General features: G+C 36.7%; 1 pseudogene; it reads left to right on the top strand.

Moving 5' to 3' along the window:
• Positions 1-22,263: 22,263 nt before the first annotated feature.
• LOC115803428 (protein mago nashi homolog pseudogene) lies at positions 22,264-23,210 on the top strand (annotated as a pseudogene).
• The last annotated feature ends 745 nt before the right edge of the window (positions 23,211-23,955 follow it).

Here is a 23,955-nt window from a genome sequence, read left to right as displayed (position 1 = left end):
AAAATAATGCGATGAATTAAGAATTGGGGTGACTTTTTAAAATACTTAGAATTATTGAATTTGCTACAAAAATTGAACAGGAAGTTCCCAAGTTAAAAACAAGTTATATTCTGATTATGCTTTTATAGGTTAGTTGCTTGGATTTTTGAAAGCACTTACATAAACGACTAAATTCGGGGAAATAGTCTTGGTAAATACAGATTTTGAAATCAGAGTTCGAGCAGATGTGGTCAGGGAGATGAAGGAATAGAGTGAGGAAGGGAAAGGTTGAGCTACCTAACTGAGACCTTGGTGAGACCAAAAGTGCCAATCACCTAGAGTGGTGGTTGGCAGTTCACAAAGTGTGCCTGAGGGTTAACAGGGATAACTCGTATCAGCATCACCCTAGGTGTGTTAAAAGTGCACATTCCCAGAACCCACCTCTGATCTCTTGTATCAGAATCTCTGGGAGTGGAACCCAAGGATTCTCCATTACAGAGAAACTCCCTAGGTGACTGCACAACTAAATTAGAGAACATTTCCACAGCTATAAATATATAGAAAATCAATATACAGCATTATAAAAACTAAAGTAAATGATGCAACCAAGGCCTTTACCATTTTATATTAAAATTCTTCTATCCAGTTGTTTGATTTGACTCAGGGTGCCTTGTTTTATTTTGGCTGCTGGACTGATGGGCCAAGCTCTTTATTTTATGTCTGGTCTGTGTGCTGTTACTGTCAGAGAAAAGGCTAATTTGAATCTTATTGGAAATGTCTGCCTCTATCTGGGTCATAAAAGTTAAGTGTGACCTTTAAGTACTTCATATTTTCTTAAAAATATGTCAGTATCATGCACATATGTATGTGACCTTTCAGGCTGGCTATACAATCACATGTACTTTCTCTACCTATAATGAAGTAGAAAAGTGAATATTTGAAAATACAATTGCTTTTTTGTATTCTTAAATGAATATACATATAGTCATGAAAAAATGGAATGCTTTTCTTCCTGTAATGAAAAGAAAAAATAAGGAACATGAGAAGAAAAGAATCAACTGCAGGAAAGGAAAGAAAATAAATTTCTGGGAATGTACTGTTCCTAACTCAATGTTTTCAGCCAGTAATTGAGCATCATAATTACTATTAGAATAGAAACACTTCAGACAAGGCCTGAAGTCAGTGATCAGCTACTAAAAAGAGCAGTAGTAATGAACATTGCCAGGATCACAGTAATAAGGGAGCAAAGCAACACAATCTGTACTTTTACTGAGTGAGGCCTAGAATATTTAGATTATGTTTTCTTTTTCAAATTTTACACCTGTTTAGAATTACAGATAAATGTGTACTTACAAGATTATTGTACATATGTTTTATTGAGGGAGAGCTATTTAGTCAAACCTCTTAGATTTAGGGCAATATAGAGTCAAACTAATTTGATTTTGATTTTCTTTTAAACCTGCCTCTCAAGGAAGTATAGAAAAGACTCAAGTAAAGATTACCTACGTAGGTGCAATACACAGTTTTGTTTCTTGTTACTGTCTACCACTTCCATGTACTATAATCCTTTCATGCCTATTTTTCATCTCTACAGAGCTCATCTCTTGACCCATGATATTCCAAATTAAACTAAAGACATAGAAGCACAAAGCTGAGCATAAAAACAGAAAGTCTGATCTCAGTAGATTTTCTTCTAGTACACAGGATCCTATTTTCTGATTCACAATCAAAGATTTATGTACGATTACATCAAGTAGCTCAGATTCCAGTGGGGCCACTACCCTCAAACAAGACACTTATTTGTTATTCATAACTAAAAATATAGCAAGCTACCTCAGGAATAGAATTATTAATATAACTGTCCTGTCATTCACTGAGTGAAATACTGAATGAGGGGAAAGCCTTTGTTAATTATACTTTAAATAAACATTTAACATTCCAGTGCTTTAGATGATGCAACAGGGAAACATCTGTGTAGAATGAAACCTGTTTTTACTGTTGATTGAATCAAAACTTCGTAATGTTGTGAGGCAATGGACTAGTACACTTACAGAAAAATCAAATTTAATTGGACAAATTAATTGATGAAAAACAAAACAAAGTAAAAATTGGGAAATAATTTATTTTTATTGCCCAAATCACAGACTGACTCAAAATTTTGCTTAAATTATTTAATTTATGTTTATTTTATATTATAACAAATGAAAGAAGACAAAACCCCAAAAATTTGCCTAATGATTGCTTCATTTGAGATGAGAAATGAACATTAAGTGATTAACGGCCAATCCAATAGTGATAAATAAATATTAGTTATCTCTGCAGACTGTTCTGTTTCCCTGTAAGGTTTTATTTCTTTAAATAGATAATATAATTGCCCTTAATAAGTGCAAAAGTAAATATAGTCATGATTTATTATTTTTATCAGAATCAACTGTTGGATAAAGATACCAATGTGAATTCAGAATTTGCTAATCTTTAGAGAAGATTAATATTGATAATACAGTTGTGATAATAATCAAACATTAAAAATAGGTTAGATTAAAGGAAATCAATTTTCAGCAGGTTTAGTCAATGGTTTACAAAATATTTCTAAGAATGGAAATTGGATTGAACTAGCAAAGGTGCTGTTTTTATTCTTATTTTAAGATAATGGTATAACATATTTTTAAAATGCTTTAACTACCTAAGAACTCTATTTTTTTCATGTTTGCATGTATGTGTGTGTGTGGGGGGTGTACTTCTGAGATGTTTATGTATCGTAGCTTTTCATGTGTTTTAACTACTAAAACTTATTCATAAATTACCTGAAGTCAAGGGTTGTAAGTTAGGAGCAATTTTACCCTCCTCCCAGAGGACATTTGGCAATGTCTAGAGACATTTTTGGTTGTCACAAGTAAGGGGAGGGGCCCTACTGGTATATAGTGAATAGAGGCAAGGGATGCTGCTAAACATCCTACAATACATAGAACAAGCCCCCAGGACAAAGTGTTAACTGGATCAAAATGTCAGTCATGCCAAGCTTCAAAACCCTCCCCTAAATCTTTCACTTTGACCCTAATCTCCAGCAAATTCTTAGTTCAAAAAGAAGCACTTTTCCATGGAGCATAGAATGTTGCATCCTGGTAGTGCCTCTCTTCCTCAGTACCACTGGATGGGTAATGCATTTACACTGGTAAATGTGAATTCAGAATAAAACAAGGGCAAGTCATCATTTCAAGATAAAATGACTAAGATGAAACTTCAACAGCCCTAAGTGTTTTATTGCTTTTTTTTCCTCTGACAATAAACATCATATTTATGCTTACTTTCTGTTTTGCTAGGTGTGAAGACAGAATTCTAATGAACCATCAAATATCATAAAAAAGGAGTGAGAACAAGCACCTGGCTCAAAGGTCCACTGCCTGCTCACACAAGGCCCTCAATTCACTCTGGCAGGCTCTGTATAACAAATGAGCTGTAGAGAAATGCTTTTTGCTGGCAGTATACCTATAACTTAAAATATTTTTCACCAGGGAAAAAAAAAAAAAACTACACACACACACCCAAAACAATAAAACTCCTGTCTATTCTGTTGGCTAAAAAGGCAGAACAGACACATTTCAAAGTATGCAAGTATATATTTCACTACTAAATTATTTCAAGCAAATAAATCTAGAGAACAGAAAGTGAAATAAACAGGACTTCAACACATCCAAATGTCAACGAATGATAACTAGTTGAAAGACCAGCCTTTTAATATGCATCTAGACCAGTTATTTGGTTAAAGATATCTATGTACACACTTTCCTTTAAAAAATGCACTTCAAAGTGAAGGATGTGTTGGAAGATATTCTACTTTTTTTTTTTTTTTGTGGTACGCGGGCCTCTCATTGTTGTGGCCTCTCCCATTGCAGAGCACAGGCTCCGGACACACAGGCTCAGCGGCCATGGCTCACGGGCCTAGCCGCTCCGTGGCATGTGGGATCTTCCCGGACTGGGGCACGAACCCGCGTCCCCTGCATCGGCAGGCGGACTCTCAACCACTGTGCCACCAGGGAAGCCCGATATTCTACTTTTTAAACTATTTCCATTTGGCCTTTGGAGTGATGTTAGCCTATTCTTATTAAACTTAAAAGCTTAAAGAAAAAGGTAGAATTTAAATTCTTAAGAATTTATAGTCTTTGCTTTTCTCTTATTACCAATCTTAAATAAAAATTCACTAGGAGAAAGATGCCAAGACATATATACCTTTCTGGTACATTTGTAAAATATTTAGGGAAAATTTCACCAAACGAGTATTTACAGATTTTATATTTTAATTTATTTATATTCAATTATGTTTCAAAAAATTATCTTTACAATTCACTTTATGGCTAACAAATATGGACAGAAAATAGCAACAGAAAAAAGTAAATTTGAAAGTTTATTAAATTAACCAAGAATATAGGAAAAAGGGAAAATAAGAATAATGAGATGGAAACATGAGTGAAGTACACACAACATACAGTCCTAGAGACTTTAGAAATGAACCACATATTTGACTCTTGTTTATTTAATAATATTTTTTTAAGTTGCTGAAGAACGTGCACATGCAAAAGAGTGACAGAGAGAGACTAAGTCACTATTTTTTGGATTCAGAAAGGGCATTAGCTACAATTACACTAACATTCTATGCATAGTCTCTCTCGTTGTACCCCTAACTCTTCTACAAGCCACTAGAAATTTTGGGAATGTTTGCTAAATTTCAATAAATGACTATAAAATACGAGCTTAGTATATTCCATAATCGGCTAAGATATCACAATCTCTAATTTTAGTAACACTCTAGTCTTTGTCTTTTCATTGCCCTACCTAAAAATAACCCGGTCTTGTTAATAACCCAATAATTCCCTTTACCTCTTCTATGCCATGTCCCTCAGTTAGTGCCTACACCCAGATGACTAACATATACATTACCCCAGTATAGATCTCTTTTCTCAGGTCCAGATCCATGCATTCAACTGCCTATTTGTCACTTACCTTATATGACCACAAGGTACCTCAGCTCTTATTCTTGATATCTCCCTCTACTTCATTCTATGTAGCTGAATATATTGACAGCTTTCTATCTTCACCACCTCCCCGTCCAAGTCCAAGACATTATAATAGGAACTACTGCAACATCTTCCTAACAGGCTGTCAAATAGCCAATCCAAATACCCTCTAATCTGTGAAAACAAATTTGATCATATTAGCTCTTCATAAAACCTTAAATAGTGTTTCTTTGCTATTTTAGAATAAAAACAAAACACTTTAAATGACCTAGAGGACTTGGTTTGTTCTGGAAACAAAATTCAGTCTCATTTCAAACCTCTCTCTCCCTGCTCCCTGTACTAATCCAGCTACAATGGTCTTTCACTTGCATTCTCCCTCCTCTGTCCTACTACAGGACATTTGAACATGCTATTTTTCTCTACATGGAACATCTTTTGTTCTCTCTTAACCTGGCTCACATCCAATCACCCTTACAATTCAGTCACAATGCGATTTCTTGGAAAATTTTTCTAAGAGCCTTTGACTAGGCCAAATCTGACCAGGAGAGACTCCTAGAACTCCGTGTTTCTCTCCTTCCTAACTGCCTGAAGTGGTTGCAATTTTAGATTTGTTTGTGGAATTACCTAGTGAGTGTCTTTCTCCCTACAAGAATATCAAAGAGGTCAGGAACTATATGTCTGGCTTTGCTCATTACTAGATGCTCACGTCTTACCATGGTGCTTGGCACCTACTGCATGCCCAGGAAATATTTATTAAAAAACTAATTGGAGGGCTTCCCTGGTGGCGCAGTGGCTGAGAGTCCGCCTGCCAATGCAGGGGACACGGATTTGTGCCCCGGTCTGGGAAGTTCCCACATGCCGTGGAGCAGCTGTGCCTGTGAGCCATGGCCACTGAGCCTGCACGTCTGGAGCCTGTGCTCCGCAACGGGAGAGGCCACAACAGTGAGAGGCCCGCCTACCGCAAAAAAAAAAAAAGATTCCATATGTATGTGTTAGCATATGGTATTTGTTTTTCTCTTTCTGACTTACTTCACTCTGTATGACAGTCTCTAGGTCCATCCAGCTCGCTACAAAAAACTCAATTTCGTTTCTTTTTATGGCTGAGTAATACCCCATTGTATTTACGTGCCACATCTTCTATATCCATTCATCTGTCGATGGACACTTCAGTTGCTTGCCATGTCCTGGCTATTGTAAACAGTGCTCCAATGAACATTGTGGTACATGACTCTTTCTGAATTATGGTTTTCTCAGGGTATATGCTCAGTAGTGGGATTGCTGAGTCGTATGGTAGTTCTATTTTTAGTTTTTTAAGGAACCTCCATAGTGTTCTCCATAGTAGCTGTATCAATTTACATTCCCACCAACAATGCAAGAGGGTTCCCTTTTCTCCACACGCTCTCCAGCATTTATTGTTTCTAGATTTTTTGATGATGGCGATTCTGACTGGTGTGAGGTGATACCTCATTGTAGCTTTGATTTGCATTTCTCTAATGATTAGTGATGCTGAGCATCCTTTCATGTGTTTGTTGACAACCTGTGTATCTTCTTTGGAGAAATGTCTATTTCGGTCTTCTGCCCATTTTTGGATTGGGTTGTTTCTTGTTTTGATATTGAGCTGCATGAGCTGCCTGTATATTTTGGAGATTAGTCTTTTCTCAGTTGCTTCATTTGCAAATATTTTCTCCCCTTCTGAGGGTTGTCTTTTCATCTTGCTTATGGTTTCCTTTGCTGTGCAAAAGCTTTTAAGTTTCATTCGGTCCCATTTGTTTATTTTTGTTTTTATTTCCATTTCTTTACGAGGTGGGTCAAAAAGGATCTTGCTGTGATTTATGCCATAGAGTGTTCTACCTATGTTTTCCTCTAAGAGTTTTATAGTATCTGGTCTTACATTTAGGTCTCTAATCCATTTTGAGTTTACTTTTGTGTGTGGTGTTAGGGAATGTTTTAATTTCATTTGTTTACATGTAGCTGTCCAATTTTCCCAGCACCACTTATTGAAGAGGCTGTCTTTTCTCCATTGTATATTCTTGCTTCCTTTATCAAAGATAAGGTGACCATATGTGTGTGGATTTATCTCTGGGCTTTCTATCCTGTTCCATTGATCTATCTTTCTGCTTTTGTGCCAGTACCATATTGTCTTGATTACTGTAGCTTTGTAGTATAGTCTGAAGTCAGGAAGGCTGATTCTTCCAGCTCCGTTTTTCTTTCTCAAGATTGCTTTGGCTATTCGGGGTCTTTTGTGTCTCCATACAAATTTTAAGATTTTTGTTCTAGTTCTGTAAAAAATGCCATTGGTAATTTGATAGGGATTGCATTGAATCTGTAGATTGCTTTGGGTAGTATAGTCATTTTCACAATATTGATTCTTCCAATCCAAGAACATGGTATATGTCTCCATCTGTTTGTATTATCTTTAATTTCTTTCATCAGTGTCTTATAGTTTTCTGCATACAGATCTTTTGTCTCCTTAAGTAGGTTTATTCCTAGGTATTTTATTCTTTTTGTTGCAATGGTAAATGGGAGTGTTTTCTTAATTTCTCTTTCAGATTTTTCATCATTAATGTATAGGAATGCAAGAGATTTCTGTGCATTAATTTTGTAACCTTCTACTTTACCAAATTCATTGATTAGCTCTAGTAGTTTTCTGGTAGCATCTTTAGGATCTGCTATGTATAGTATCATATCATCTGCAAACAGTGACAGTTTAACTTCTTCTTTTCTGATTTGGATTCCTTTTCTTTCTTTTTTTTCTCTAATTGCTGTGGTTAAAACTTCCAAAACTATGTTGAATAATAGTGGTGAGAGTGGGCACCCTTGTCTTGTCCCTGGTCTTAGTGGAAATGGTTTCAGTTTTTCACCATTTGATCAACGTTGGCTGTGGGTTTGTCATATATGGCCTTTATTATGTTGAGGTAAGTTCCCTCTATGCCTACTTTCTGGAGGGTTTTAATCATAAATCGGTGTTGAATTTTTTCGAAAGCTTTTTCTGCATCTATTGAGATGATCATATGGTTTTTCTCCTTCAATTTGTTAACATGGTTTATCAGATTGATTGAATTGCATATACTGAAGAATCCTTGCATTCCTAGGATAAACCCCACTTGCTCATGGTGTATGATCCTTTTAATGTGCTGCTGGATTCTGTTTGCTGGTATTTTGTCAAGGATTTTTGCATCTATTGCAAAAAGAAATACTGGCCTGCAGTTTTCTTTTTTGTGTGACATCTTTGTATGGTTTTGGTATCAGGGTGATGGTGGCCTTGTAGAATGAGTTTGGGAGTGTTCCTCCCTCTGCTATGTTTTGGAAGAGTTTGAGAAGGATAGGTGTTAGCTCTTCTTTAAATGTTTCATAGAATTTGCCTGTGAGGCCATCTGGTCCTGGGCTTTAATTTGTTGGAAAATTTTTAATCACAGTTTCAATTTCAGTGCTTGTGATTGGTCTGTTTATATTTTCTATTTCTTCCTGGTGCAGTCTCAGAAGGCTGTGCTTTTTTAAGAATTTGTCCATTTCTTTCAGGGCATCCATTTTATTGGCATATAGTTGCCTGTAGTAATCTCCCATGATCCTTTGTATTTCTGCAGTGTCAATTGTTACTTCTCCTTTTTCATTTCTAATTCTATTGATTTGAGTCTTCTCCCTTTTTTTCTTGATGAGTCTGGCTAATGGTTTGTTTTGTTTACCTTCTCAAAGAACCAGCTTTTAGTTTTATTGATCTTTGCTGTTATTTCCTTCATTTCTTTTTCATTTATTTCTGATCTGATCTTTATGACTTCTTTCCTTCTGCTAACTTTGGGTTTTTTTGGTCTTTCTTTCTGTAATTGCTTTAGGTGTAAGGTTAGGTTGTTTATTTGAGTTGTTTCCTGTTTCTTGAGGTAGGATGGGATTGCTATAAACTTCCCCCTTAGAACTGCTTTTGCTGCGTCCCATAGGTTTGGGGTTATAGTGTTTTCATTGCCATTTGTTTCTAGGTATATTTTGATTTCCTCTTTGATTTCTTCAGTGATCTCTTGGTTATTTAGTAGTGTACTGTTTAGCCTTCATGTGTTTGTACTTTTTACAGTTTTCTTCCTGTTATTGATATCTTTCATAGCGTTGTGGCTGGAAAAGATACTTAATATGATTTCAATTTTCTTAAATTTACCAAGGCTTGATTTGTGACCCAAGATATGCTCTATCCTGGAGAATGTTCCATGAGCCCTTGAGAAGAAAGTGTATCCTGTTGTTTTTGGATGGAATGTCCTATAAATATCAATTTAGTCCATCTTGTTTAATGTACCATTTAAAGCTTCTGTTTCCTTATTTATTTTCATTTTGGATGATCTGTCCATTGGTGAAAGTGGGGTGTCAAAGTCCCCTACTCTGATTGTGTTACTGTCGATTTCCCCTTTTATGGCTGTTAGCGTTTGCCTTATGTATTGAGGTGCTCCTATGTTGGGTGCATAAATTTTTACAATTGTTATATCTTCTTCTTGGATTGATCCTTTGATCATTATGTAGTGTCCTTCTTTTAGACATGTTATTTATTTATTTATTTATTTATATTTGCGGTACGCAGGTCTCTCACTGTTGTGGCCTCTCCCGTTGCGGAGCACAGGCTCCAGACACGCAGTCTCAGCAGCCACGGCTCACGGGCCTATCGCTCCACGGCATGTCGGATCTTCCCGGACCGGGGCGCGAAACCATGTCCCCTGCATCGGCAGGCGGACTCTCAACCACTGTGCCACCAGGGAAGCCCTAGACACGTTATTTTATTTCATTATCTCACTTGCTCTATGAGACTGATGGTATTGTTCCCATTTTAAATATGAGAAAGTTTTAAAAGGTTAAGTAACTTGCCTAGGGTCTTATAAAATGTAAATGGTAGAGCTGGGATTTGAACCCAGGCTGCATTCATTCTAAAGTCCATGACTTTAAATTGTCTGCTTATGTAAACTTAGTAACATTTAATTCAGATTACTGTTTATTTTCATAAAGAGTCATGAACCCCTTTTTTTAATGTTAATAATTCTCACCCATTTTATAATTTTGGAGGATCACCCTCTATGGAATAGCCTTGTTCTATCTTCCATGTCAATATACAAGGGTAATACTTTCTTATTTTGGGTTTTTTTTTTTTGGTCACACTATTGACTATAAGATGTAGTTATTCAATGAAAGTCAGTTCTAAAATGGCCAAAAGATTTCGTTATAAAAAAGCCTATTGACAATAGCCCAAAGACATTATAACAAGGATCCCATGTGCAAGGTAGTCTTTCTCTTAAAGATCTTAAAAAACAAAAAATCAAGAGTATAAGAATTTTATAAGGAAACCCTAAGGAATATCAAAATAGCAGAGTCACAAGGGTTATTAAGGAAAGTTTATGGGAGGCAAATTTTCTCCAAGCATGCAAATTCTAAAAGGAAGGGGCATGAACCCTACCTGAAGACAGACACTATAACTAGCTTGGAAACCGTGGGTGCTGGAAAACATTTATTACAGAATTACTTTTTACACTAAATACTCTTTCTGAGGACTACTTCTGGCTTGAAATGGCATAGATGAAAAAACACAAAATAGAGCTGCATTTGGCTTGCAGAATATCAACCAGAGAGTAAGCGCAACCTTTCCAAGAACAGTGTTTTAGATCATGTCCACTTTAAAAAGGTGAATAAATCTTGCTTAATTCAGTGAAATTCTGGCTTTAGGAAGAACCTATTTGGGGCCAAATTTTTAAAAATTCAATATTGGTTATGCACTTGGCAAATTTTCATATTAATGGTATCACATCTCTACACTGACTCCGACCCATTTGCCACTGACCTCCATAGGTTGATGGAATTAGGAGTTTTGTGTGTATTCCACATTTAAGAAAGCAATTCTCTGGTTCAAATGTCAGCTCTCTGCCTGCTTTTAAACAATATGTAGCCATTTAACATCTAATCTATTCAGAATTAAAAGAATATCACACAAAATGCTCTACTTTCCATGTACAATAAAGGTAGAGAAACTTCAGATTTCTAAGCAATAACAGAAAAATATGGCAATACTCTGAGCCATTAGAGTATACAGAGAAGGCAGAAGTTCTTTTGTAGAAACTGGCAGATATTGGCAACTCTTCTGAAATCTCACAGAATTTTTTTTTATTATTGTCAATCTGATAAAAGCTTTAAATTTGGGGAGGGAAAAAGGAAATGTCTCAATAATCAAGCGTTAAACATAACTCACTAAAGGAAGGTCCTGAAGCTCTCAGATATATTAAAAAATAAGGAGCATGTTTATACCTGGAAAGAATAACAAAATCTAATTAAAACTTGGAACAAAAGCCTCAGCCATTATGGGGGGAGACAAGCAGGGCCCCCAAGGTTAAAGTGTGGCATCCTGACTGCTTATCAGGCAACTAGATGTACAGTGAGAAAAGGGTGTGGGGAGGGGGTGGTTAGAACTGCCTCAGATAACCAGGTCTGTCTTGGTCACCAGGCTTCAGTGTCTTTATCTTTAGAAGACTTGGTTTGAATCAGTGCTAAGACCTGATTTAGATTTAAAATACTAGATTAAATTTTAGATTTAAAATTCCTAACTGTCTGTAGAATACTGTCTGCAAAGGAAGCTAGACCTGGAGTCTGAATTTCTGAGTTCTAATTCATGACAAGCATTCATATTTCCTATAACATTGCATGTTGTAAATCTGTGGATGGCAAAAATTCTTACAAATGCTTGCTATTAAAGATTTTCTGGTAGCACAGTAGAAATAGACCAAGGACATTAGATTCACGGAAGATATTTTATCAAGGAGACTTTCTTGTATAATTAAAAAGTACAAGTTAGTATTGTTCTCAAGATACCCTTGTTGGGGCTGAAAACACAGTGTATTAGTCACAAAGTGCAACAAAGCTTTATTGTCTCCAAATGCTTTCTCTGTACCCCACTTGCTTAAAAATCTTCAGTTGAACCATATGAAATTTCTGATATTCATCTCTTTTGACCTAAACAAACCAGTAATTCTATATGGTGTAACCTGTACTTAATTTGTACTACATATATATATGTGTGTGTGTGTGTGTGTGTGCATAACACTAATTAAAATGGTAGATAAATTCAATAATCAATACGGTTACCTATATTATTCAGAAACCTTAGTAAATGAAGTAAACTTTTATGCTACTCTAGCTCATTGGTCTTTCCCTATTCCGTAAGAAAAGTTTTAATCAATGTTTATTTATATGATCATTTTCATAAATACACAAAGCAGAAGGGAATTTTAACATCTTCATTATTTAACAGTGAAATATCAAAAGTTAAGTGAGTTTCTTGTTTAATGGGCTATGATTTGAAAAGGGGGCTAAAGTATTCTCAGGCTTAAAAACTTGTTAGTACATTCACAGGGAAATAGGTGGGGTGATTCAGGCTTGTGTCTTTTATTGTCTTTGAGACATAGTAGAATTTGGTTAATTTTACTGTTACTTCAAATACTGAAAAATTGTCAGTGATTCTAAAAGTCAAATGGCAATGCAAGCATAGTTGTTCAGTATAGGATGATTTCTCCAAGCCCCTCAGCATTTACCATATCACTTTTTATCTGTACATATGATTCATGAAGCTGTGTATATTTCTCAGTCAAAGTTTTGGAATTTTGCTTATTTATTTGTGTTTACCTCTAAGTAGCTCTTAAAACTGTACCCTTTTTCCACCTATTTTCCTGCTCTACTTTTGTTAGGCATTCAAGGGATCAGTGCTTCTAGGGAAACTTAACTTTGCCTAGCTCTGGGGGCAAGTCTTGATTAGCCTAGAGATTCTTGGTAATTCTCTTCTAATGCCTGTGACTGGTTGAGGAAAGAGTCAATGAGACCGGAGGGAAAATGCTTAGGAACTTGTGGGAAAGGCACACACACACACACACACACACACACACACACACACACACACAGTCCTAGTCTATTTCAGGATGTAGTTATATGAGCATATATGAAGCATATACGAACATATGTAAAGCTACTGCACTCATCTTGCACTCAACTGGACAAACCTAAGGACAAAAGCCAATCAATATGCTGAAGATGGCAGAGAGATAATGGCCAGGTTCAAGAGAATCTAGAGACGTCAAACTATCTGACTTCTGGATTTCTGGTTATGTGACATAATAAATTTGTGATTGTTTTCCTTGAAGAGGAAGTATGCTGACACAGATAAAAACTAAGTCTTAGCATCTTCCTGCCAATCTTATCTTTCCAGACTCTAGTAAAGAGCAGTATATTGCAGAGTGCACAGTAAGCATTCAGGAGATTGTCCCTGAGTACATAAATGGGAACAAACTGGACATTTTTTAAGGCTATCTCAATATGATGAAGCCAAACCATTAACTAAATCAAGCACACTTCCAAAGAAATTATATATGCAGAGTATCAACCTAATGAAAATGACAGATATTCTTTGTGTTTGACTATGTGAATGTATCCGTTTATATTTATATAAAACAGTCAATAAGATGGTTAATACTGAATTTTTAAAATGAGTTTTCTCCCAGTATTTCTTTCCTAGCATAAGTAAAGTAGGTTATAAATCTCCTCACTTTTTATGCCTATTTCAATATTTAGCGTAGGAGGCTCAGATGAGTGAGGGAGAAAGAAGAGGAGGAAAATGGAATAAAAGTTCATTCTGGAATCAAAAACTGATTAGTAAGAAGAATAATTTTAAGCAATTCACTTTTGAAGAAACTGTCATAATCGATAACTTCCCACAGCTTGGTTCATGAACCCTATTTTTAGTTGAACTAGTAACACAGGAAACAATTAGACATCATCATCAACGTTTTCATGCATTAATGCCAGCACAAATTAACTCCTACCACTAAAAATACTCCTTCTCTCTGTCACAGTCTGTGAAGGGTATGACTTACTGCACTTAGGGCATAATTGTTCCTCCTGCCTACACAAAACTGACACATAAAAATCAATATTAATTAAAAAAGATCAAAACTAACCTCATTATCTTATTTAGCTGTCTCTCCAAAACCAGGTTACCATTTATGACAGAAACACACCGCAGTCTGGACTTAACCAATTCTGCTGCCAAATAATAAATGTTTATTTATTGGTTGGTTCCAAGTAACTGTTTCCCTAAGAACAGAGTTATTTATAGTGCAACCTCGAAAAAGGACCTGGTGTCTAACTATAAAGTTCATCTTGACTAAGATACTGCCATACTTAAAAAAATTCTTTTCTGTTCAACACATCTGTATTCTCTATTCTCCTCCCCAATTCTCCCCACAAACACTTCTAATATGAGAAAAAAATAAAAATGTATCTCAGAATTCCAGAATCATTGTGCCCTGTAGAAAGTATAAAAGACATGTATTTTACATCTTCTATTTTATCTTAAAAATTCACATATTTTTAATTTCATTATGTTATTGCATTTATTTTAATGTAAAAGTAATGACACACTATGTTCACCTGGTGGCTTTGCAAATGTGTGCCTCAGTTTGTGAAGCCTCAGGATACCTCTTTTTCTTGCCACTATGTCTCCATTTTCTCCATGCTATCTGTCCTTCCTCAAGGCACTCTCAATGAAGGAAGTGGTAACAATCCCAGAAAATGTTACCAGCACTGAGATTATTTACTCTGCAACCCTCATCCTAATCATGTCAAACACACTGACCACCAGGAACAGGAAACACAGGGTTGGAGTCTCCTCTGTCCTTTCCTGGCTCTGGTCCCAGCTATGCCTTGAGGCCACGTCTGAGACCTGGGACCCTAAGTGATGTGAGATATTTTATCAACATCAAAACTCATTCAAATGATTTTAGTTTTAACAAGTTGGTGTTTGCATGCAAATAAATATCATAACTAACTATATACCACCCACAAACAAAAAGCCAAAGGGAGAGAGAAAAAGAAGAAATGTAAGTGATCTATAAAGACGATCCATCACCTTTAATTTTAGGTAATTTTATCACTTATCTGGTCCCATTTTAACTATTTTTGCCCAGAGTATAGGAAAATGAAGTATAACTAACCTCCTTTTGCTAAATGTTCCAGAAGGAAAGAAATTTAAGTTTGAGATTTAAAATATTTGTGTATATTATAATATGTAATATATTTTTGTCCTCAAGTTGTCACTCACACGTAAGAGTACACGGGCTTTGCAAGTCTGAGCAGTTTGGTTTGGGTTAGAAACCTAAGTCTATGTAATCATGGGCAAATTACTTAATCTCCAATTCTCAGTGTTTTAACCTATAAAAGGGCATAATAATAGTACTAGTCTAATACGGCCCTTGAGAAGATTAAATAAGTGCTTAATAAATGGCAATTGCTAATATTAGTAAATACTAACATTGGCAGAGTCTTAGACTCATAGTCATGCAGACAACAATTTCAGGAAATATTCTCCAAAACATTACTTACTTCCACCTTTTTACTCAAGGTGAGAAAATTTAACTTTCTGAGGTCAGTAGACAGACCCAAGGTCCCTCCAATTAGCTGCTGGCCTAAACTGGACAAGTGGAGAGGTCTGTTCAAGGTCATTAGACTCTGCTGTAGTGCATTTCAAAATGTAGCAGGAAAAAAAAAGGGATATGGGACAATGGTGATTTCCAAAGTAATATAGATTTTTCCATTATAGAAAGACATGGCATAGACAGTTCAAACACTTAAATACCCTTGACAAGGGTGTGTTTTGTCTTCTATGACAGAACTTTTTTTGTTTTTATTTTTGCATTAGTGAGGTGATTTGCTATTTGAACTTGAGTTTAGGTCAGTCTCTACCTCATGCTATTGTTGCTATTTATACACTTTAAATATAAATGCCCTGGTTTCCTTCCAGGAACTAGTGAGCTATGTGCTTGAGGTCACTGAAATTTAAAAATGTGCATACTCTATGAACAGAATTAATAAGGAGCTGTTAATGGAGAAGGCAAACTGAATCTAGGAAACTGCTCAGCGTTTTTTGTCAGAAAATATTTCAAATGAGGTACTTTCTTGGTCTGGTAGCTTATGTTAGCTGAGAATTGGGAAAGGAAAGTTGAGGAAATGTTTGAAGAAAGAGGGGAGCATGTAATGAGCATTAAATACATAGCAGACTTAATGCTAAGTACTTTCCACATCAATTGCTTTTTCCAGAAACCCAATGAAAAAAGGCAATTTGCAGATGAAAAAAGAAAAAAAAAACTGCATATCAGTTAATTCGACAAATAACAAAGACATTTTTAAAAAATGAACCCTATCTGATTCAACTGTCACATGATCTTTAAAAAGCTCACTACAGTTCCATCTTTTGTATCTTTTGTCTTTATTGATAAGGAAACCCTAAAATTCCCTTTGGTGTTAAATACGAATCTACCTAGGACAAGAGTGAGAAATAACTATTTTATACTGAATTTGATTCAATAGCAAAGGATTTAATAGCAAATTTTCAGAGAATTACACCTCTGTGAGAGAATGTGGATAAATGGAAAGAAACAAATAATTTTCTCCCCCTCACAGAATCACCATATACTCACTAGTCTTGGACCTAATTTTAGCTCAAGATTGCCCCGAAATCAGAATCAACACAAAACTGGAGTCTTTATAGACCCATAACTGTGAGGGGTTGGACTTCTCACCCACACTGAGCCTTTTCTTCCACATGTTATTTCTGCTTTCACATCTTCTGAGAACTTTTATGTACAATACCAGTCAAGACCTGAGCCACACAATTTAAAAAGCAGTGCTTACAAGCTATGTCTTTATAGTCAGAAGACTATGTAATAACAACAATATTATTTTTATGAAAAGAGAATAATATAAATGCTATCATAGTTTCCAGTGTTCTGATTAAAACAGAATAACATTTTAATAATGAATCTAGGAGGATAATATTTATAAGAACAGGAAATCTCCCATCTGGAAAGAAAACAGTATAAAGAGCATATAAGAGTAGAAGGGGCCTTGGAGATCTTTCTCACAGGTGCTCATCTCCCCAAATAGGACTAACTGGTATGTTATATTAGGAAATATTTTATTTATAGTAACAGTAATAACAACCATAATAATAATACTAGAAGACAACATTATTAATAATCACAGCTATTATTTCTTCAGAAACTATTAAAGCTAAAGCACTATGCTTCGCACTTTCTAAACATTCCTACTGACCGTTATAAACCTGTTTTCCCCATTTTATAGGTGAACAAATTGAGGTCCAGATTAAATGACTTCCCTAGAGCAAAATCTAAGTAGAGAGGTGTTACCTCTTTAATTAATTGCCTTTCACAGAGCTCTAGATTATGAATACATATTCATAATGGTATGATTATAGTTATGAAACTGAAAAAATGCTGTTCTTTTCGTGTAAAATAAATACATGCTTAGCATAGAATGTTAAAGGCAGCATGGAGTAGTGCAGGACAAAATTAATTTGCTATCAAAATTATTGCAATAAAAGCATACAAAGGAGTTTTTCTCAAATCAAAGGGTTTTAACTAAATCATAATTTTCTGACTGAATCATTTCACATTTCTCTATTCACTGCTTTTTGCATCACATCCTGTCCTCTCAATGAAAGGCATCTATGAGCAGGCACTCCTCACTTTAATATCTGGCTGGAAGGCAGGCAGCATCATGGTTAATTAGACAGGCTTCAGAATCCAACCAGCATGATGGCATCCTAGCTCCATCACTTGCAATCTCTGCAACTTTGGGCAAGATACTTAATCCCTTTAAATCGCTGTAACTCATCCATAAAATGAAGTTAATAATGGCATCTACATGAAACTGTTATTGCTAGGATTAAATGAGATAATGCAAGTGAGGGGGCAGCACAGTATGTGGTCCATGGTAAGCACTCAGTAAATCATAGATATTTTTACATTTATAGCTGCCCCTCTGGGAGTCGAAAGGAACTGCCCTAACTTTTTCCTCTACGGACGCCATTGCTATCGAATGCTTTCCATTCCTTTCATTTCCTTTCCTTCATTTTTTTCTTTCCATTAAGGAATTCAAACCTAACTTGAACATGGCCTTCCTCTCTCTCTGTCTTGGCATAGCCCATCGTGCCTTGATTCACCAAAAGGTTAACAGATGGTGGTGGGAAATATGATGATAATTAAGAAACACCCAGGCAAGAATACAGGATCCTCTCCTCTCACTGCCAATGGGACCCTCTAGCTCGGCCTCCTCCCTGCTCAGATCACAAGAGTAACCAGCAGTGACTGGAGCCTAAAGCAGTCCCATTCAATTTCCGACCACATCATGTTTTCTCGGCATCCAAAGTTATAATTAGACTTTGTTATAGATATATTGATATGCTAGGTGACAATGTTCGAACAATGGCTGTTGTACAAAACTATCTGCCTCGGGGACATTAAGGGTTAAGGAGACTTCCGTGAGCTCATTGTGTCAATGAACAAATGATGTCTGAGTTTCAAGCAACTAGTTCACAAAGGCACTTTTGAAACAGCCCACTCAGAGACTGGGGGCCGACTTTCCTTTGTTGTTGTCGTTGACTGGGGCCTCCCTGGCCGCTAGAGGGTTGCTTATGCGTCATCTGCCTCATCAGAGGCTCTTAAAGCTCAGTTCTGAAATAACTACATTTCAAGGGCAGGACCATATTCTCCTCCACTCCTACAGTATCTGCAGAGCGAGTGCCCAGAAATGAGGAAGACCATTTCAAGAACGGATCAATATCCTGTTCGGGAAGACAGATGAAGACAGTGGGTTGAAAGCAGAATTTAAAAAAAGGGGGGGGTGGTGGATATGGGGAACAGCTGAATCCTCCAGTTAGCTTCCTTAACCCATTCAGGGTGACTGGAGAGTGCTCACACTTCTGTTCAAAGCAAGGAGAGTGAATTCCAGGAAGTGTATTAAAGTATACAAATGAACCCCACCCACAGACTTCTCTCACATGCTCTGTGTTCAGAGTAGATTATTAGATTAAGCAAGACAGAGGCTGGCACTAGAGGGTATGCAACAGGTCATTTAGGTTGCACAGGGATCAGAAAAAGATGACCGCAACTCAGAAGTGACTTTGTACTCAGGTCCTTGACCTCTAGCTTTGTCTTTCTGAAGAATTTCTTTCCTGGCATTTAGAGTTTACTTGGTATATTCTTGGCAGTTGGGATAGGAGTGGGGAGAATCAGGCAAATGGGAGGACAGGAAGGGAGCCAAGAATGTTCACATTTGGGGGAATGTTCCTCCAATTCCTACAGATTTCTTTGTGGATGTATGATGGAAACAGATGTCTCCCTTTTTGTTTATTTTTTCTTGTTTTTGGCACATCATAGATAATCACTTATGTCTGCTGGATTTTTGAGGGTTCCACCCCCTTCCTTGGTCCTCTTTCAAGTCTATTTCATCTCTTCCCAAGACAATCTAGATGGTGGAATTCCAAGTATGATTCCAACTTCAAAGCCAGTGAGACCACACCTAATACATCTGGTCTTCTCCTTCTAACAAACTTCAATAACTCTTCTTGAGGCAGGTCAAGATTCTGTTTTCTTTGGTAATTTTCTCTACTTCATCATTCATGAACAAGCTTTTCCACATGGGTGATAGTAACAGTAATAATACCAATGCCTCTATGTGCTAACCTACTAATCCCTTTACACATATTCTTTCATTTAATCCTATGAACAACCCTATCAGGTAGACAAATCACTAGCACCATTTTACAGAAGAGAAAACTGAAGCACAGGGCAGTTGAGGAATTTTCCCAAGGCTCACAGCCAGGAGAAGGTGCATATGGGATATGAGGCCAAAGAGTCTGTCTCTTCCGTATCATTCACAGTGTCCTGGCTTCTGCTGGGCACCATTTCCTCTGCTATGACCACAAGCAACCTCCTATTTTGAACTGCACCTATTATGTACCATACATGATAGCAAATATTTCACAAGCATTATTTCACTTCATTTCAAAAACAACATCATCAGCTAGGCATTGCCCTTACTGACAGATGAAGAAACAGGGGTTTGGTAGGGGTTGGTGCGTTGTCAGAGGTCACACAACTAGTAAGTTACACAACCAAGACTAGAATCCATGTTTCTCTAACTCCAAAGGCTATACTTTCCTCAGCATCCCATCTTGGCCCTGCAAAAAGACTCTACCCAACTATTCCTGGACACACCACAGGCCTCCTTTGACACAGTGTGCAGCATCGATAAGGTTAAACGACAAGAGTGATTGTGCATTATTGTATTGCTAATATCTCTATGAATAAAATGTCTATTTGATTTTCATTTAACCCCAAAAGAATCTGATTACCAAATAACCATTGAAGAATTATTGCCAATTATGTTCTGTAATTATGGCTCCTGTTAATGACATTAGTGTGCAGCCTTCCATACTTAGTCCTATTAATTAATCCCCGTAAGCCCAGAAAGTTATAATCGATACAACAAAGGCACCATGTAAACTACAAATAATTCCCAAATCCTTTAAACAGTTTTCAAGGCTCCTTCAGTTTTCTTGGTTAGGACACATTTAGTGTGGGAGCTGGAAGAGTCTGTAGTAACTGATAGCTCCTCACCTGCAATCACCTATTTCAGTAATATGCCTAATTAGGCAAATGCTTAAAATTGGAGTCCCATCTGCCATTAACAAGTATAAATTCCTATAGGGCAATAAAAATAATTAACTGGTTGAGTCAAGAGACCCCCAAATCAGATATACGACATTTCAATTATCTGAGCAATATATTGCTTCAGATAACACCTGTTGTCAGTGAGCGGTTTCAGTTTTGCAGAAGTTGAATGCAGCAAGTATGTCTAATACTGAAAGTCCCACAAAGAACACTTCCTGATGGCTCAGTCTCACAGATAGACAAGATAAACAGGCATACTGACAGTGATGCTAGGAATTGATGCTTTATGAAAAACTGGTCTCTGAATTTTATGTTTTTCAAAATCTCCCAATCCATCCTCAGATTTTCCTCATATTTTATCAAACATATGTTGATATACATTAGATTTCTAAAATGGTTATATTTATATGTTTTTTTTGTTGTTTTTTTTTTTTTTTGCGGTATGTGGGCCTCTCACTGTTGTGGCCTCTCCCGCTGCGGAGCACAGGCTCCGGATGCGCAGGCTCAGCGGCCATGGCCCACGGGCCCAGCCGCTCCGTGGCATGTGGGATCTTCCCAGACCGGGGCACGAACCCGTGCCCCCTGCATCGGCAGGCGGACTCTCAACCACTGCGCCACCAGGGAGGCCCTATTTATATGTTTTAACTGAGACAGCTACAGCTATAGTTGTCCAGAGATGCTACAAGCTGTCTCAGAAGTAGTCCACTGCAAGAAGATGTGGCATGACAATCCATTCTGCATCACTGAAAACTAGACTAGTTGGTTTCTGAAGCCCTGATCTATGTTAGTCTAGAAGTCAAAGAATCCTGTTCTTTTTGGCAGAGAGGAAAAGGGTCAGAACTCGATCCCTGTTGGCATCCCATGCCCTTCCCTGATTCCATTCTTGTTTTGGAGGATTTCCCAGGAGATAGTACATAACCCTCAGCAGGTGTCTGGCCTCAGAAACAATTTGGGAGGAGGAAACCGAGGCTCAGAATAAATAAAATATCTGTCAAAGCATCATTGCATCAAATATAACAGAGAACATGGTTATCTTTAAAGGATTCAAAAAGAGGAATAAAATGACAATTTTAGACTGAATATAAATTGGTTCCTTCAGATAAATAATTGTTAGTGGAGAAATTAATCTAACTGGCAATTTAGAAGAATTAGTTTGTAAAATTATAATATTTAAGATCTGGAAATAACCTTAAAGGTCATCTGAAGCCAACTTTCCATTTTACAAATAAGGGAACTGAGATTCAGAAAGGGTAAGGAACTTGTCCAAGGTTACCCAGTAAATCAATGGTTGAAAAAGGACTGGAACAGAGACATCTTAATCACACCATCTGCCACCACTCTCAAACTAAATGACTAGTTCAATTTTAAAAGTTTATAAGAAGGAATGATAATAGGTACAATCTTAGATTTATGGTTTTAAAATGCAAGGCTCCGTACTAACATCATTGACAGTCATTGTTAACATGGATCCTCCATCTTGTCAACATGCAGAATTAAGATTTGAGTAGACATTGGGAGTGTGACCTATACTGCCATATGTTAGGACCGGAGATCTCACCAGATACTGCAGTTCATATTCTACCGTCAGCAAGTTTTATACAAATTAAAGTAATAATAATAATAATGATGACAATTATGATGATGATAGATGATAATGACAGAAGCCTATACTGTTTTAAGGCCAAATTTCATACATAGCATTCAGAGTCCTTATCTGACCAGCCATCATTTTTTAATTTATTTTTTTTGGTGGTTTCCCTAGAGTTTTAATTTTTTGTTTCAATTATTTACCATTAGTTAAAAATTATAAAATTTCACTTAAAACCTGGGTGTTCTTTTCTTATAGGTAGCTCACTAGCTGTTGAAAAACAGAATAAAAAGGGGAAAGGGAAGGGAAGGAAAGGAAAACCAAAACATTCCTTTCCTGTTTGGCTGAGCAGTTTTGAGTTCCTGATTCTGCTTTAATGTTTCCTTACTCTAGCATCACCATCAAAATTCCTACACAAGTGGTTCTTCTAACCACCACCAAAGTACCTATGCAAGTACTAATTAGCTAGCATACGTTAATGTAGATTTCCTTGAAATTAAAAGCAGTTTTCAGAGCCATGGAGAGTGACTTCTATCTGCATTACTGCAGGGGTCACAAGGGCAAGTTCAGCTTCGAACTCCTGGAGTCTGAGTTCTGACCCAATGGGATCGAGATATGCCAATAACAACAGTTACAAAACTGATATGATCAGAAAAGAGGTTTATGTACATAAAAGCATGATGGAGGAACTGAAGAGAATAATCGATGACACTGAAATTCCCAAAGAGGATAATGCTTTGTGGCCTCCTCCCGACTAAGGGTGCCGGCAGGAGCTTGAAATCATCATTGGAGATGAACACATTTCCTTCATGACATCAAAAATTGATTCCCTTATTGATGTCAATCAATCCAAGGATCCAGCAGGCTTATGAGTATTTTATTATCTTCTCCAGGACCTGAAGTGTTTGGTCTTTGGTCTTACTGAATTACACTTCAAGATTAAGCCAATCTAGATTGAATATTGGTGTGGACACAAGGAGTGTGGGAGTAGCTGCTTTTAATCACCATTATCAGGACATTTTTGTGTATAATATTTCTTATAAACTATAAATGATTGTCTTTAATAAGTAACATAACCAAAAAAAGCAGTTTTCACACTTCTAACTTCAAAGGGAATAAGAAATAAATCTTGAGAATGTCACACTCAATAACTATGCTTCTTAAAGCAAAATATATAGAATGCATCATCAAGGATACATATTCCCTCATGAATAATGCTTATGGGATTGACCCTTTCTTTGTTATAAAAACTCTTTCTTGCTACCCAATAAGAACACACTTTGAGAAAATAAGACAAAAGAAGACATTCTGATTTAAGAAGAAAGTGAAGGGGAGAGGTAGCAGTGGCACAGGTGGCATCTAAGGTCTACCTGAAGGTTCTAAGAGATGGGTCACTTGTGCAAAGCTATGCCTGTGAAAGCCTTAACTTGAATTTAATGTTTCCCATGCACGGTTTAATCACATCTATAGAACTGTTTTTATAGCTTTGAATAAATAAGAGCTTACTACTTCAATATTTAGTCCATTGAGCACTATTGTATACATTTACAATTGTGAACAGATAAATTTGTGTTTTCCGTTGAATGTGGGTCTGAGTTAGCAAAGTGTACTCTCAAAGAAAGAATTCTCTAGGACCTGATTTCTATCTTCTCCCAAAGTAGGGCTTATATACACACTGGGGGAAATAAACTTCCAAGTGATAGCAGCAAAACCCAGCTGTTTGTGCAAGTCAAACTGCCTTGCATGGGAATTAACAAAAGCTTGCCAGCAAACATGCAAAAGCTGCAATTCTCAGAGCAGAAACAGGCTCCACCTTACATACCACCTTTTGTAAGTACAGGAC

Source organism: Delphinapterus leucas, chromosome 13 (genome assembly GCF_059928025.1).
Source record: "Delphinapterus leucas isolate spDelLeu-1000000601 "Yukka" chromosome 13, BTC_Dleu_Yukka2, whole genome shotgun sequence".
Classification (NCBI taxonomy): Eukaryota; Metazoa; Chordata; class Mammalia; order Artiodactyla; family Monodontidae; genus Delphinapterus; species Delphinapterus leucas.
The sequence above is the reverse complement of the archived record's forward strand: the minus strand, read 5'-3'. Positions and strand labels throughout refer to the sequence as shown.